Source organism: Furipterus horrens, unplaced genomic scaffold (genome assembly GCF_987537825.1).
Source record: "Furipterus horrens unplaced genomic scaffold, mFurHor1.1.pri manual_scaffold_1, whole genome shotgun sequence".
NCBI classification, from domain to species: domain Eukaryota; kingdom Metazoa; phylum Chordata; class Mammalia; order Chiroptera; family Furipteridae; genus Furipterus; species Furipterus horrens.
The window spans coordinates 53,458,907-53,475,774 of record NW_028327171.1 but is presented as its reverse complement, the minus strand read 5'-3'; the positions used below and the strand labels follow the sequence as shown (position 1 = coordinate 53,475,774).

At 43.7% G+C, this 16,868-nt stretch overlaps 1 long non-coding RNA gene across 1 annotated transcript; it reads right to left on the bottom strand.

Annotated features, from left to right (window-relative positions):
• Nucleotides 1-5,640: 5,640 nt before the first annotated feature.
• On the bottom strand, nt 5,641-15,087 carry LOC150021106 (uncharacterized). The gene is made up of 3 exons (XR_016512184.1): nt 14,970-15,087; nt 14,210-14,329; nt 5,641-5,758 (listed from the first exon to the last, which is right to left on the bottom strand). It is a non-coding gene; the product is annotated as an uncharacterized LOC150021106 (long non-coding RNA).
• Between the last annotated feature and the right edge of the window lie 1,781 nt (nt 15,088-16,868).

The window sequence follows — 16,868 nt, the reverse complement described above, 5'->3', positions numbered from 1 at the left end:
TGATGCGTCTTGAAGTGGGCCTGTTGGGGTTCCTCTTCATTGGGACCCTTTGTGCTTCCTGGACTTGCCTGACTCTTTCTCTCCTCATGTTAGGGAAGTTTTCTGTCATTAGTTTTTCAAAGAGGTTTTCTATCCCTTGCTCTTCTTCTCCTTCTGGAATTCCTATGATATGGATATTATTATGTTTCATGTTGTCCTGCAGCTGTCTTAGAGTCTCTTCAGTCTTGTTCAGTCTTTTTTCATTTTGTTGCACTGTCTGGGAGTTTTTGTCTACATTGTCTTCCAGCTTGCTGATCTGATCTTCTGCTTCCTCTAGCCTGCTTTTAATTCCTTCTACTGTGTTTTTCAATTCAGAGATCGTATTCTTCATTTCCTCCTGGCTCTTATTGATACTTTCTATGTCCTTTTTCATGCTGATGTAATTCTCAGTAAGTTCCTTGTAGTTTTTCTGGAGTTCCTTGTAGTTTCTCTGGAGTTCTTTGTAGTTTCCGCTGAGCTCATTGAGCTTCTCCATAATCCATGTTTTGAATTCCATATCTTATAGTTTGCTCCCCTCTCTTTCATTTAGCACCCTTTCTGGGGATTCTACCTTTCCTTTTGATGGGGGGTTGTTTCTCTGTCTCCCCATTTTTGTGACTCCTATTGTTTGTTGATGCTTCTTAGAATGATCTGCACTTCCTGGATCTGCCCCTGGTCGCGTCAGATCCTGTACCAGTCTGGCCCTAGGCAGCCTGTTGGAGACTTCCAGGGATCTACTGCCTTTGTCTGGCTTCTTTAGTTGTTAATCTATTCAATCTTTGATTAGCTGTCAGGCTTAAGGACTGTGGGTGTGGCAGCTTAATTCCTGTGGGCAGGGCTTTTGCTTCCCCTCAGGCTGACGCCATTTGGAGGGATGGAATGGCCTGCCTGCAGTACTGGGGATGAGTCAGCACTGGGACCCACTCGGCTGCTTCCCCAGTTCTCCCCTCAAAGCTACCACACCAAACTCTCCCCAAGCGTCTCTAGTCCTCTCTGCCTTCCCTCCGCTTGAGCTCAGGGTAAGTGCGGGCCAAAACATTTTCATATGTGATCCGCTTAAGAGCTCTTTTCCTCCCGCTGTTTCTCTCCGGCTAGCAAGAAACCCTGTGGCTTTTCACTTTTCACAGCTGGATACTATTTTACTTTCCACTCTGTTGCTGTAGGCTGGGAAGCTCAGCTGGGGGGTTAGACCCTGCCCTTCTCAGGGGGAACCCCTGACTGCTGAGTTGTTTCTCAGTCCCTTCAGCTCCCACCTGTGTGAGCCCAGCCAGCCCTTCCGCGTCTCCGCACTCCCTACCGGTCACGTTGTGATGTAGCGGCCTTTTCTGTCTCTCCGTGGTCATAAGACTTCTCTCCAGCTGGTGTTCAGTTGGTTATTCCAGATGATTTCTCCAAAATTAAGTTGTAAATCCAGACTAGTTCTGGGAGAAGGTTAGTGTAGCTTCCACTTACTCTTCCGCCATCTTGTTTCTCCGGCACTGACTACTCTTGAGGACCTTGGGAAAATATCTAATTTCTGGCCATTCCTGTTCAATCATTAAACCCTCAGACTTTTGTTTGGAGCATAAGACACATCAGTTTCCTAGACCCTGTGGACATGACCACTTTCTAGATCTGTATGGTCTAGTATGGCAGCCACCAGCCCAAATGAATATTGAGTGCAAGAAATGTGGCTAGTCTGTATCGACAGGTGCTATAAGTATAAAATAGTCACCAGAGCCTGAAGACTTAACACAAAAATAGGAATATAAAATATCTCATTGACAATTGTGAAATATTGATTGCATTTTGAAATAATAGCATTTTGAATATGTTGAGCTAGATAAACTATATTTAAAAAATAATTCCATCACTTTATTTTTTTAATGTGGCTACTAGAAAATTAAAAATTCCCTGTGTGGCTCACATTACATATATTTCTATTGCTGAGTGCTAGTCTTAGTTCCAAGGCTCTTATCTGAAGAGTCTTAGAACCCAGATCAAGGGATTTGGCAAGAAGAGATGAGTCATAGGCGTACTTAAGGACGTAGTCCATCTTTTACTTGCTTGCTGTTAACTCAGGCCCCTTTCAGCCTGGGACAACATTATGAACTCCATTACACTTCTTATTTGACTAGTTTAAAAAACTCTGAAATCTTACTAATTGTCTGGATTGTAGTACCTTACTTTAAAAGCACTCTCTCTATTATGGGCTGAATTACATCTCAAAAATCATATATTGAAGTCCTAACCTTTCATGCCTCAGAATGTGACTGTTTATGGAGATTAGGCCTTTAAAGAGGTAATTATGATGAGGCTCTTAGGGCAGATCTTAATCCCATATGGCAGGTGACCTTCTAAAAAGAGGAAAGTTGGACCCTAAAGGAGACACCAGGGATGCCTGCACAGAGGAAAGACCATGTGAGGACACAATGAGAAGGCAGCTGTCTGCAAGCCAAGGAGGGAGGCCTCAGTAGAAACCAAACCTGCTGACACCTTAATCTTGTACTCCAGAACTATGAGAAAATTAATTTCTGTTATTGAACCAACTCAGTTTGTAGTATTTTGTTATAGCAGTCCAAGAAAACTAATACACTAACCTATTTCTTGATAGAGCTGGAAAGAGCTTAGTGACATAAGAAAACAATTTCTCCACCCCAGCTGGTGTGGCTCAGTGGATTGAGTGCCAGCCTGCAAATCAAAGAGTTACCAGTTCAATTCCCAGTCATGGCACATGCCTGGGTTGCAGACCAGGTCCCCAGTTGGGGGCATGTTAGAGGCAACCACACATTGATGGTTCTCTCTCCCTTCCCTCCCTCTCTAAAAATAAATACATAAAAATAAAATCTTAAGAAAAAAGAAAAGAAAAGAAAACAATTTTCTGGCTTCCTGCAACAATCTGTTGGGACCTCAAAGAGAGCTGTGAACATTTCTCTCTCATGTTGTCTCTGCCTGAGATCAATGTCTGTTTTCCAGTCCCCATGTCTGTACTGTATGGTTCTCTGTCTCCTCTTCTATTAACAGTTCTCTTTGTTCTCTAACAGACAATGAAGATTTAAGAGGCAGTAGTGTCAGACAACTGGCATTTTGAATATTTGAGGGAATGTCTGACCTCAAGGTTTTATATCTAGGTCAATGTAAACACACAAAATTCTTTATTCCCTGTCTAAAATTCTTTCAATAGACTCATTTGAATGAAAGATAAAATCATATGTGTTAAAATATCTGTGAGATGCTACACATGTTTATGGTAGAAAGAATTTCATTTTCTAGAAAACTTAGTTCTGATAGACAGTGGGGCTAACTAACAGTTCAAAAAGAAGAATGCTGGGCCAAATGACCTCTAGAGTTTTCTTCTAGCTCCAAGTTCAACAAGGCTGTAACTAACTCCCTGTCTCAGGGTTTCAACCACTCTGGGTGGGGTCTTGGGGCTGGTGAACTTCAGTGGAAGCTTTATCTACATACACATATGTCCTCTAGGAACAGAGTTAAAGTCAACCCCTTTGCCAAGAAGTCAACCGACTGCCTTCTCAACTACATCAGTAGAATAAGCAGAAAAGGCCTCAAGTAACAGCAAATCTCCTTAGAGAGACTTTCTGAACTTTTGGAACATGTGTCTATAAACTGGACTGGACCCAGAATTCACTGAAGGAAGAAGAAATACTATGATAGACCCAGGGATTATCTTCTTGGCAGTCCCTAGAACAGCTGTCTGGCAAATGTTATGCCACGTCTGAGATTATTTTAGAAACTTCATCTTGAAGAACATCTAGGGAGAATACCAGACAGGTTTGCCCTAAGTTCAAGGACATTTGTACTTTCAATGAGATCATCCTGGTGATGGTCTTTTTTTTTTTGAAACATAAATCATGTCTCATAATAAAATTATGGTTAAGTGCAGTTTCAGCTATGAGTTGATACCACGAGTTGCTATTTGGGTCTTCTTACTCTTCTTGTTCCTTTTGCTCATTATCATGACACAGAATATTCTAAAAATGTTTTAAACAACAGGATCCCACCAAGTACCAACCTAAATGAAAAACATATTTATTGATAAAATAATAAATGGTATCTGCTTTTCTAAATTTCCCTTCAGGCCTCATTTTTTGCCCAAATGTTATATTTTGTGGGTTCTATGAAATAGATTGAGAGAGAGAGAGAAAAAGAGAGAGAGAAGAGAGAGAGTAAGAATAAAATTTGTGAGAAGTGGAATAACATATAGCAAGAAGCTGTGACTGGTGTGGCTCAGTTGGTTGGAGCTTCATCTCATAACTGAAAGATTGCAGGTTTTATTCCCAATCAGGGTGCATACCTAGATTGCAGTGACCCCTGTCTAACCCATATGGAGGCAACCAATCGATATTTCTCTCTCGCATCACTGTTACCCTCTCTCTCTTCTTTTCTGCCTTCCTCTCTCTCTAAAAGCAATGGGAAAAAAAAAAAAAAGAAAAGCCCTGACTGGTGTGGCTTGTGGGTTGGGCATCATCCTGCAAACTGAAAAGTACTGTTCGGATTCCGGGTCAGGTCACTTGCCTGGGTTGTGGGCCAAGTCCCTGGTTGGGGGCATGTGAGAAGCAACTGATGGATGTTTCTCTCACATATTGGATGTTACTCTTCCTCTTTTTCTCCCTCCCATCCCCTCTCTCTAAAAATAAGTAAGTAAATACACAAATAAAGGAATCGTAAAAAAAATAAAAGTAATGAAAAAAAATGTCCTTGAATGAGGATAAAAAGTACAGCAAGACAATGATTGGAGTATCTCTTGGGGTCCATACCTGTGAGGGTGACTGCAAGAGTGGTTTAGCATGAACCCCTCACCATGTTTTTGTTCACACCAAAATTCTAAGTGAAGTAGCCATTTGCCAACATGGGTCACTTAAACCAAGGTAGTGTCTGAACTATGAGCACTTGACTCAAAGCTATTACCTGAAAATGCTGCCTTAACAGTTCTGATGAAGTTTGTGTGTGTGTGTGTATGTGTGCATGTATATGTGTGCACACACACATGTGTTCATAACTTTATACACTAAAATTACAGGGAGTTTTTGTGGCTAATCGGGAAATCAAACTATAATTTGTAACATTATTTCTGAGCTCTAAAAATAATTCTAAAAAGAACTTTTGGAATGTAGCAGCACTGTGAATTGGGGACAGGCTGTTCTGCTTGGAGAGAAAGGAGGGTCAGTACAGCTTCCTGTGGAACACTGCGGAAATACTCCAAGCATTGCCCAGCATGTCATTTGTTTGAAAAAGAAGAGTTGAAATAGGTAACCGAGTTAGACCCAGCACACAGAGAACTCTTGATGCTTGTAAACTTCAGTTATCTTTTCACAAAGGAAATGGGCATGTGCTAACTGCATGTCTCTTCTTCACAGCCTTCATTTTCTTTTTCTCCTGCCTTCCCCAGATTATATTAAGCTTAATTATAGGTTCACTAAGTATTTGTTGATTTCCTAAAGTCTGCAAAACACAAAACAAAACAAAACAAAAAATCTTTCTGATCGACCCAAACAATGCTGAATGCATTAAGACAACGAAGAAGGAAGGAAAGGAAGAAGGGAGGTGGAAGGCAAGCCAATCATTGGTAGACAAGAAGACACATACATTGTTTAATATTTCACTGGAAATTCATCATTTAGCTGCAAGGCAGTAGCGGACACAGGAGAATCCATTGCAGGAAGATATATTTTTCTGTGTGGTATAAGTTGGTGTTCTTTATCCTACATTCTGATGGTAGCACATGCATTTCTGGTGGTCCCTCCTTTGAAGAAAACCAGCATTCACATTATGAAAGTAGATTTTAAAACATTTATTAAAGTATTCTAATAGATGGGGGACCATTTCAATACCCTTAAGTGTTTTATATTTCAGAACATTTTTTCATTGAATGGGTCAGATTTAAAGGTAAAAATAAAAGAGCTATTGCTAAAGGTTGACTGTAAATAATGATCAAGTATCATGAATTTAAACTGTGTTTAATACTCACTTCTTTGATTTGCTTTTGCCTAAATTTCTTCTGTAAAATTTTATTGTAAAATAATTACATATTTACACAAAAATTGCAAAAATACCATGAAGAACTCTTTTTCCTGAACCAGAATACTTAAGTGTGTAATTCCTACAAAAATTATGCTAATAATAATAATGCAATCATCAAAATAAGAAAATTAACATTGATACATTACTATCATCTATTACTCAGATGCCATTCAAGTTTTGACACAAATAATATTTGTTATAACAAAAGGATACAATTCAGGATCACCTGTTGCATTTCATTGTCATGTCTCTTTAGTTTCCTTCACTCAGAATTATTCCCTGAATCTTACCTTGACTTTCATAACTTTTATACTTTTGCTATTACATGCCAAATGTTTTGTAGATTGCACCTCAATTAGCATTGGTCTGATATTTCCTCCTGATTGTATTCAGGATATGCATTTTTGGCAGGAATACCACATTCAGTCAAGTCGTACATGATTTCAGTTGTGTATTGGTGATGTTCACATTAATCACACAATCGAGGTGTGTCTTTTTAAATTTTTCGTCATAAATTTACTCTTTTTCTCTTTGTAATTAATAAGATTTTGTGTGTAGGTACTCTGAAACTATGCAAAGTTCCCAATTTTTACTAAACTTTTACCCACTAGCTGTAAAATTACTGATGTTTCTTGGCTGAATTAATTATTGCTATGATAGTTGCTAAATGGTGATTTTTCTAATTCCATAATTTCTCCATTTATTAGTTGGCAGTTTGCTATAAGGAAAAGCTTTCTCTTCTCTCCATTTATTTCTTTATATTAGTGTGGACTTACAGATTCTCACCTTACTCAGTGATTACAATTCATTACTGTCATTATTTATTTTGATAAATAAATTGTCCCAGATTTGACCCGTGGAAGCACTTTCAAGGTAACTTCTGTGTCTTTGACATTTTCCCATCATTCTTTGAAAGTGTTAATCTTTAGAATGACAGCTTTGCTGGGCTCGAGGGAAAGGGGTCTCTTCTTAGAGTCTGAAGACCTGAGTTGCAGTCATCTTGGCTGCTTTCATTACTAGTTGGGTTGCCTTGGGAGAGTGGCCCTACAGCTTAATATGGGGACAATGAGTTCTTCAGACCATCTGGAGCTGTTGCTGTTAAATTCAAGCTAAAGGGGGGAGATTATAATATAGGCTGATTTGCATTCCTAGAGACTTTCCAGAATCATTCTGTGCATTGATGGCCTAATGAGTTCCAGAGGCTCCATTTGAAAAATCTGTTTGCCTGTTCTTTTTGGAGCCTGTGAGGGTTATATGTTTCAGTTGAATAAATATATGCTTGAGTGGCTTTTCCCTCTCCCAAGTACTTGATGCCATGTAGGCTGGAATCCTTTCCACAAGGGTGCTCTGGCCTGAGTGGTATAGAAGTCAGTTGGGCAAAGTCATTTCCCAGCAGGGTAAGCCCAAACCACTCTGTGATGTCTGTCTTATCTCCCATCCCCAGCAAGGCCCTATCTTTGCTGGCTTTGGTCCATACAAACAGATGGAAATGGCTGTGGCTGGGCAATGGCTCCTAGTCATTTCAAGTGAGCTGTTTGGAGGCAGCAATCTAGAACCAGGAATGCCACCACCCGACTTGCTGCCCAGGGTGCAGGTGGCAAGTACAGGTAAGAATGACATGTGAAGTCATTTGTAACCTGGCCCCAGCTTGGTTTTCAAATCTTAGAGGAGATTATGGATATGGACGTGGCCCCTGTTACTTTCCTCACCCGCACTCAGCCCCAGAGCCACAAGCTGCCACCCCACTCTGACTACCTTACCTACTATATACTGTCCTTCATGAGAAGGCTTCTCTGAATACTTCCCAATCCAAAAATTTAAAGGAAGGTTGGAAATTAATATCTCTATTGATTGACTTAAATCTGTACCAAAGGAAGCATGATATCAATCTTATTAATCATGAAATTCAGTATTTATAAACATTTCATTGCATTTGAAAACAATCTATAGTAGATTTTCCTGGGTCTGTATGAGGAATGCTGAGTACATGATAGTAAATCTAAAATCAAAGAAGTTACTTAAGCCAAAGGACTTATAAGCATGACCCATGGACATGAACAATGGTGTAAGGATTACCTGAGGAAGTGGGGGGTACAGGGTGAAGGGGGGCAAAGGGGGAAAAACTGAGACAACTGTAATAGCATAATCAATAAAATATAATTAGAACAATAAAATCAAAGAAGTTGCTTACAGGCAGTTACTTTCAAAAGCAAAAAATTATAAAAGAACCATAAAATTGTAAAATAAAAACGACATTTGATGTGGGTGAGTATACATTTTAAGATGTTTAAAATGATATGGAGCAGCACCCCCAAGCCAGGAGAATTGAGGCCTTACAAGGGACCTAAGCCAGCCAGAGCAGTTAGGTAGTGATCCCCATTTCCTGGGGCAGGAGTGGGAGTGTTGGAGAATCCCACAGAGGCTGGACAGCCAGCGTTTTGTGGAGACCTAAGCATCTTCCTGTGCTAGATGGTCAACAGAATGGGAATTGGCTCCTAATTAATTTGTGACCCTGAGCAGATCACACTTCTCTCTGGGCTTCAAGGTCTTCAATAAAACCAAAAAGTAAACAAACGTGTGGAAATCCTTAGAGCTCTCTTATTCCTCTAAAAACTGTCTGAAAATGTTGGACAACAGGATGGCTCCCTGTCCTCAAAACTCTGAAATCCTATGCACTGTCCCCTAAGCTTTGATTCCAGAAGCTATTTATTTTGAGCATCAGTTCCTGCATAGCCCATAATCAAGGACTCAGCCTCTCTCACCACCGGTGTCTCCTCTGCAGAGGAAGAGGACTGGCTGGGTTTTGCGAGCTGGCATTCTCCCCCTTTCAAACATAACTGAGGGCCTGTCCTAGGGTAGAGAGAAAGAGAGGCTTTCTTCCTAATCTATTAGTATACTGGTTTGTAGTTCTTATAGTTCTTGCCTTTAAGGATTATATCAAACGGAGCAACTCATGAAGAAAAGATATTTTGTAAGGTGGAGTAATATTTTTCTATGGTTGCCATAAGAGATCACCACAAACTGCATAGCTTAAAACAACAGAAATTGGCTTCCTCACAGTTCTGGAGGCCAGAAGTCTGAAATCAGGAGGTCGGCAGGGCCACAGTCCCACTTCAAAAGCTCTAGGAGGGCATCGTCCCTTGCCTCTTTCAGTTCTGGTGGCTCCTAGTGTTCTTTGGTGTGTGGCTGCAGCACTCTTAATTTCTGCCTCTGTCTTCTCATCTTTGCATTTATAAAGGCACTTGCCATTGGATTTGGAGTGCACTTGAATGACCAGGATCCTTACATCTGCAAAGAACGCCCCCCCCGCCCCCCCCCCCCCAAAAAGGTCACGTTCACAGTTTCTGGGCATTAGCATATAGGCACCTTCTGGTGGCATCACTAATGGACTACTGGTTCTTAGCTGAGCTTGAGGGTGCTTGGGTGATGGCGGATAGGAAGGGTCCTGTCAACAGTGTCAGGGAGAGAGGCAAGGATGAAAACAGTGAGGAATGTGCACATGGCCCCTGCTGATACTGGCTGGCATGGCCGTTGGCAGCCCTGCAGGTTAGTGAGGGTCATTCTGACCACCCGGCTCTTTTCCTTTCCAAAGGAGGATGTTGTATCATTAAGTTAAGGCTTGGCTATGACAGATTGACCAGAGGAATGCTCCAGGTCACCTTCACTCTGGAACCAGGCTGACGGAGTGGTAGATTCGGCATATGTCCAGTCTGGTGGCAGAGGGAGAAGAGTGCATGGTAAACCTCAGGCTGGCTCTTGACTCTTCTGCCTGGAAGTAACCGAAGTTACTTCTGTTCATTTCACTGGCCAGGACAAACCACATGGCCATGTTTGATGTCAAAGAGGAGGAGAAATATCATCTTTCCCTGGGGAAGGGCACTCAGTATTTATGAACCACAGTGAGGCAGGCCACAGGTGCTTTAGAAAGAGCCCTCTGTCTATTGAGAAACTGCATAGCGTCTTCTCCCACCTTCCACACAGGGAAGATTGCTGCTCACCTAGGCTTTCTCAAAACCCTTAGCACTCACTTCTCCAAGGATTGTGCTGTCTGCATGTTGTAACTACAACTTTCTCTTGACCCTGTACTCTCCAGGTCTGCTATCCATCCGTAATCCCTATCTCCCAGGGAAAAAAACATTGAGTTATAGTTTCATGCCACTGCCTGCAAGAGCTGCTGTTGAAACTATGCTTTCCAAACATAATCTACATTGAGTATTTAAAGCATGGTTATTTTCACAGTAGCTGTAGGAAGAAAACTTTGCAGAGGCTCTGAGAAATGTTCAAGGGCTTGGCTCTGATGCCATTTGTGGATTCCCCGAAGTCTTCAATAATTAAGGCCTTAGAGAGGCACAGTGCAGCTTCTGTGTATCTGGTGGTCCACAAGACGGACTGCCAGGGTTGTTAGGGGCCTACACTGTAAGTAAAATTGTATGAGAGTATGTATCCAGTGCATATGTATTTTCTGGGACCGGGAACCATAGCTTACATCTGATTTTCAAAGAATCTGTGAACCCAAGGAGGTTTAAGGACCATGGAATCTAATCCAATCCCTTCATTATATGAGTAATAGAGAAATTGAGGTTTGGTTCCTTGCACCGAATGGACTGATTTTACTTAATATATTAGCTGATTACTTCAACAAAATTTTTTTCCTAAACCATGGTTTTTGTTCCATTGAGTTAATTTCTCTAAGAGTGCAACCTACTCTTGGAAAAACGGAGACTCTTTGGAAAGTTACATTGACTTTTAAAGCCACAGGGGTATAATTTGGTACATCCTTACCCCAGCAGTTATTACCCTTTGAGTGCCTGCAGAGCTACCTTGAGCCTTCCCTTTGGTCTCCATGGGGATTTATTACATTTCTAACAGGCAAGTATGAAGACTCCCAGTGCTGGCTTACCAGAAGGGTTTGCTTTAGGGATTTCATAGACAGGGCTGCTTCTGTCTTGTAAGGGAATTTACATCCCAGGAAGCAGAATAGGGAATGACTGTGGCAGATGATGGTAATAGGGTTGCATCAATATTACATGTCTGCCAGGCAGAGAACCGATATGTTTTAATAGCACAGGTCTATTTATCCTCCTCTTCTTCCTTTATGAAGCTGATTGGGAGTGAGTAGTATTTCCTTTTTACAGAGAAGGAAACAGAGGGTCAATATTTTATTAGCCTCTAGAGCAGAAATTTTAATAGGGTCCTTGGATGGGGCTTCAGGGGTCTATAAACCCCTGAAGTGATCTGCAAAGACAAATATGTATTTGTATGTGTCTTTGGGGGGGAAGGGAGAGGAAAGAGCATGTGATTTTCATCAAATTCTACGAATTACTGTGAGTATAAAAGGTTTGGAACCACTACCCTAGGGCTTCTAGTCTTGTAAAATAATTGGCATATTAGCCCAATCTTGATGTTCAGCCCTTCTTTGATGAGTTCTCTCATATTTATTTATTTTTTAAATTGAGGCAACAGTGGTTTATAACACTATATTTCAACATCTGTATATACTACACCATGCTCACCACTAAAAATCTAGTTTCCATCCATCACTGTGCCACTGAGTCCCATTACCCATTTCGCTCTCCCTCCACCCAGTTCTCTCCTTTTTTTCCTTGGTTGCTGATCTCTACTACAGCAGACAAAACAGAAAGCAGGAGCAGTTGTGGAGGAGTCCCATTTATGTAAGTTCCCCTATCTTGTCTCTGTCCTGGAAAGTTAAACCATTACTTCTACTCAGGATAGTCCTATATATGTTAGAGTCCCTGTATGATAGAGCAGAGAAAAGCCTTAAAAATGCTCAGGATTCATGGATGGGAAAACTGAGGCCCAAAGTATTGACCACATTCACCTAATAAATCAGTGATCGAGTTACTGTTCATTTTGAGAAATGACCTCCAATCTTAGTTGGACCCTCTTGCCAATATATCTTAACAAATGACAATTCAGTATGACTCATTTTTCTTGACATTATGCAAATGAGGGAAACAAGACTGAGTGGCTTTCTGTCCAGAGAACAGGAAATGAAGCCTGTGTGGGGCCACATGTTCCCTTGGGACACATTGTAGTGTCACAAGTGGGTTCTGGAAGAAGCGGGCCTTTGTTTCCTTCTGGTTCACAAGTGAGCTCCTCCTCTTGGCCTTGGCTGGAGGGGTGGCTCCCATCCCACATTCCCCTGGAGAGACATTCCCCTGGGAGTCCCCTTCAGGACTCCCATCAGGTTCTGCTGCCTCTAGAACTTCCCTTCCCAGACTTGCTTCCCATTGAAGGAAATGTTGAGTTTTCCAGATTAGATCATCTGAGCCAACCGGTCCCTCCCATATGAAACAGAACTACAGTCAAAAGGCAGCTTATACTTGGGGGATTGGAGAAGCACAGAACTAATGCTGTTAGTTGGCTGGATTTTATTCTTAAGTTTTCTGCCCTCTCAGGTGGACTTCCTTCATCCTGGAGGGACCCTGGACTTATATAAAAGCCATGAGGGGTAAAGACTAGCGTTAATCTCACTGATGAGGGGCCACTTACAGAAAGTGGCCATGCCCTGGTTTCTTCCAAAGGGACCTAACAGTATTTCTTGAAAGTGGTATGTGATGAGACACAGCAGAAATGTAGTGATTTATAGGAAGGATGTTAATTCCTACAATGTAGGAAAGCTGGAGGATCCTTTTAGATATTAGTGAGTCATTAGACAGATGAGAAAACTGAGGCCCAGAGAGGGACAGTGGCTGCTCCAGGGCCCAGAGCCAGGTGGTAGCACAACTGGGTCAGAGACTTGGGTCTTGTGACCGAGCTGGGTGCTTTAGGCTGCTCTGCACACTCATCTTTTTATATTCCTTCATACTCAAGGGACCTTCCTCATACTTCAGTGTCCAAATTGTACCATAAGTCAATTTGAGGACCTCCAAGTCAAAATTTCAAGATCTAAAGCATGTAGATCATGATATCTGCCAAATAACATCGAAGGGACTTTGGAACACACTATCATTCAAGTGGAGAGGGGTCCCTCCCTTCCTTTGCAGTCAGGTTATTGCAGGCTCCCTCTGCCTCTAAATACTTGGGTGCCGGCCAAGCCCAGAGCCCGGGGCTGCCACTATGGCTTGGATGCACCAAGCTCGTCTCTATCCACACATGTTCAAGGTCACTACTGTGGGAACCAGCTCTCATCCATCACCTGCCCCTAGATACTTCAAATCACCCCTCACTGCCCGACTCCCTAGCCTGCTCCATCCAGCCCCTCTCAGGTTGTGCAGGAGCCAGAGATTTGTGATAATCAAAGGAGCCACAGGCGCAGACCCAACCCAGTCCAGAGGAGCTGGACCAGAGGCAAGAGCATAACCCAGGCCAACGTACGGGGAGAGAATGGGTGGCCAGAAAGCCGGAAGGAACCCCCAGAGCAGTTTCTTGAATCTATAAAACAAAAGGTGAGGGGGTTCTGGCAGCGGAAGAAGGCATGATTATTTATGGCTCTGGGCTGGAGAGGAGGAGAACGTGGAACTCTTTCCAACTTGGAGTGTGATTCATTTCCCCCCGGGGGGCGGCCGGGCCCAGCGGGCGCGCGCCGGCAACCTCGGGCCACCGCACACCCGGCCGCTGGTTTATTTACGGTGGTGGGTTATCAGCGGCTGCGCCCGGTGATAAAGTTTATGAAAAGAGGCGATGTCTCAGGCAGGCGGGCGGGCCCGCGCTCCTTTCCCACAGTGATTAGGATCAGCCAGGGCTTTGCAAGCCGCAGTTAAGGATCTCTGGTGCCCAGAGCCGCGTCTCCCCCTTCCTGCCCGCCCGCCGGCTGGCCGGCTGCTGCCCCGCGTGGGAGCCGAGGTCAGGGCTGCGGCAGCCGGTCATGGGGAGGAGAGGAGACCGGGGTGGGCAGAAGCCTCCTTGCGGGGGAGGGAGCACCAAGGCCAAGGAAGCTGGAAGAAGAGAAAACTAACATCCGAATAAGAATGCGCAGTCCACATGTGACGAGGTGGAAGAGGGGTGATAGGAATTTTTCTCCTCTAAGGGAGTGGCAGGGTCTCATCCAGCATTTACTTTTCTGCACTCCTTTCCCATCTTTTCATCTATATTTCCTTTGGTTTGCATTTGGCCTTGACTCATTCCCCCCCACCCCCCACCTTCCTTGACCATGTTTTTGTTCATCCCTTCAGAAGATAGTAATTGAACACCTACTTTCCGGGACACTTACTGGTAAGGGGGTGGGTGGGGGCTGGGAGACGAAGAGCCCTGGTCCTGGCGCTGGAGGTTCTCGGGGTCACAAGGACAGGCAGGGGGGTAGAGTACCTGCGGCGTCCCCCACCGCCTCCACCTATGAGGAGCCAGACAGAAGCTTAGACAGGAACTGCTCTAACACTTTGGGGGCACTACCCTGTTTAATCCTCACAGCCACTTTTAGAAGGTACCACTATGATGCCATTTTACAGATGGTAAAACTGAGAGCCTGAGTGATTGATAGGAGGGAAAGTCACAAAGATGGGCCAGGTAACTTCTAGTTGAGTAAAGAGGACCCAAATTCACTCGTACGATGCTACAACAAAGGGTGATTTCCAGGACTGGTTGACTGAACTAGCACCATTTCATTTAGAGAAGCAAAGGACAAAAAATGACTTCATTATGTAAGCACACGGTAGAGTGAGCTGAGTGCCCCTCAGGTCTCACCAGCGGAGGACGGATACCGTCTTGGTGGCGCTGTAGGGAAGGCTGCCCAGAGCAAAGGCTCTCCAGCCCTCTGCACAGCCTCTTGGAGTTGTCCCAGGAGCCCCCAGGGCCTGCCCCTCCTGGTCACTCTGGTTACCCCTGGACACCCCAGGCTGGAGCTCTGGGGAGTGAAGAAGGTTTCAGCCTTCTTCCCTCTGTCTGTGTGGCATTCCTGTAGTGCAGCCCCAAATCTCTGTTGTCTACGCTCTGACTCCCTTCAAAACTCCAACCACTCAGTCTTTCCAGTTTACCCTTCTGGTGTTGCTGCTCTTGATAGGAGTCCAAACATGTTTGGCCAAGGGATACTCAGAGTTCGTTGCTCTTCTCCCACAAACAGGGCTGGCTTCCTGGGTCACCCGGCCTTCTCAGGTCGCCTTTCCCACAGAATGAGCTCCTCCCAGGAGTTACGTGTCAGACATGCTCAGACCCAGGAGTTACTTGTCAGACATGCTCAGACACAGCCAACTCCAGCTCAGGCTCAGACCAGAACCTTGGTCCCCCTAATCATAACTAGCAAGTGCTCAGTTGTTTTGATGAAAGAGACTGACCAATTGTTCTGTAAGGAAAGCCAAAATGAGGCTGTGGATATAAACAACAGGAACGACTTTCCTGAGTGAGAAGGCAGGATTTCTTATATAGGGACACTAACAGGAAAGTTATTTCAATTTCTCTATGGAAAAGTCTACAACCTTTCTTGACTAGTTCAGGAACGGGAATCCTAGTTCCTTCCAAGCTGACCCTTGGTATTTCCGAGGAGGTATGACATGCTCTCCCTTTAAAATTAAATGGTAGTGGCCTTTTCCTAATTCAGGCAATATAATTTTTCCATGTAAACTTTTTTTCCGTAAGCTTTTTAAAAGTCTTAAACCTTTAACACCTGCAGGCAACAGAACTAATGAACAAGTAGTAAACAAATATGAATGGAAAAGCTTGAAAACCACCAATCAGGCTGAATTTGTTGCCTTTTTTAAAGAACATGTGTGCTTGTGGTTTTATACTGCTTGCCCATAATGTAGCCATATTTTCTGCTATTAAAATTGTTCCTTGTTCATGGATGGAATGAAACAGACCATTATTCCCTGGTGTTCCAGGAAGAGCCTCATGTTTCAGGAAGCACACTCCACAACTTTTAGTTCTCTACCACCTGAGTACACTTGAGCACAGCTATTGTAGACTCTCCAGTATTCGTTTCCCTTCCTCCTCCTCCCCCAACCCCCCCTCTGCTGTTTCCCATCATGGCCCAGACTGACTCCCAACCTCTGCCAGGCTAAAGATAACCTCTCCATCTGAGATAGCACCCTCAGGCTAAATTTATTCTCGGGGTGAGTTGGGGTTACCCTGACCAGTGACTCAGGTAAGCATTGGAGCACCCCTAGCTCTGTCATCCCAAGAGATGGAAGGGGGTTGGGATGGGGGAGGGACCCACAGGTAGAGGTGGGGAGGGAGGGGTAGGAATGAAAGAAGCAGACTGAGATGGACAGAAAGCTGACAAAAGGGCTTCAGAGCAAGGGTGACATGCTGTGAGTACAACATAAGCTGAGTTAGTCTGAGGATTTGACTGCTTCCAGCAAAGATTCCTTTTCTGTCAGTTATAATGTTACTGTAATACAACCCCCAGAGGGAAAAGCCCAGCACTAATCAGGGATCAAGAAGTCAGTGGACTTGATGTACAGAATGGGGTGTTTAATTTTATGATGTGGCTATGGGTTACATGAGAGACTAATAAAAAATACTCCATAAAATGTGGCTTGGAGCAGTGGGGTTGCAGCCTCTGCCAGAGGGTCAGCCTTGCTCAGAAGTGGTTTTAGAGCAGGGCTTATATCTAGCTGGCATGCACTGGTATGGCCATTTTGGTTCTTAAACTATTGAAAACCTTCTGTACCAGTTGTTAACTAGCTGCTACGTTTAGCTTTTATAAGCGCTTGTCTGCTGTCTGGGCTGCTCAGCCCCGACTCTGGAACTTCCTCAAGATCCAGTAACCAAATATGGAGACCTGCAGATCCTGTTTGTGACATGTCCCCAGCATCTCATTGTTTCTGAGTGGCTGGTGCCCATGCTGTATTGGTTGTTAAATACTTGAAATATTACCCACCCCACCACATGTCTTCCTGGGGTCTGGGCCTGTCAGATACCCATGGAACAGACCAGGG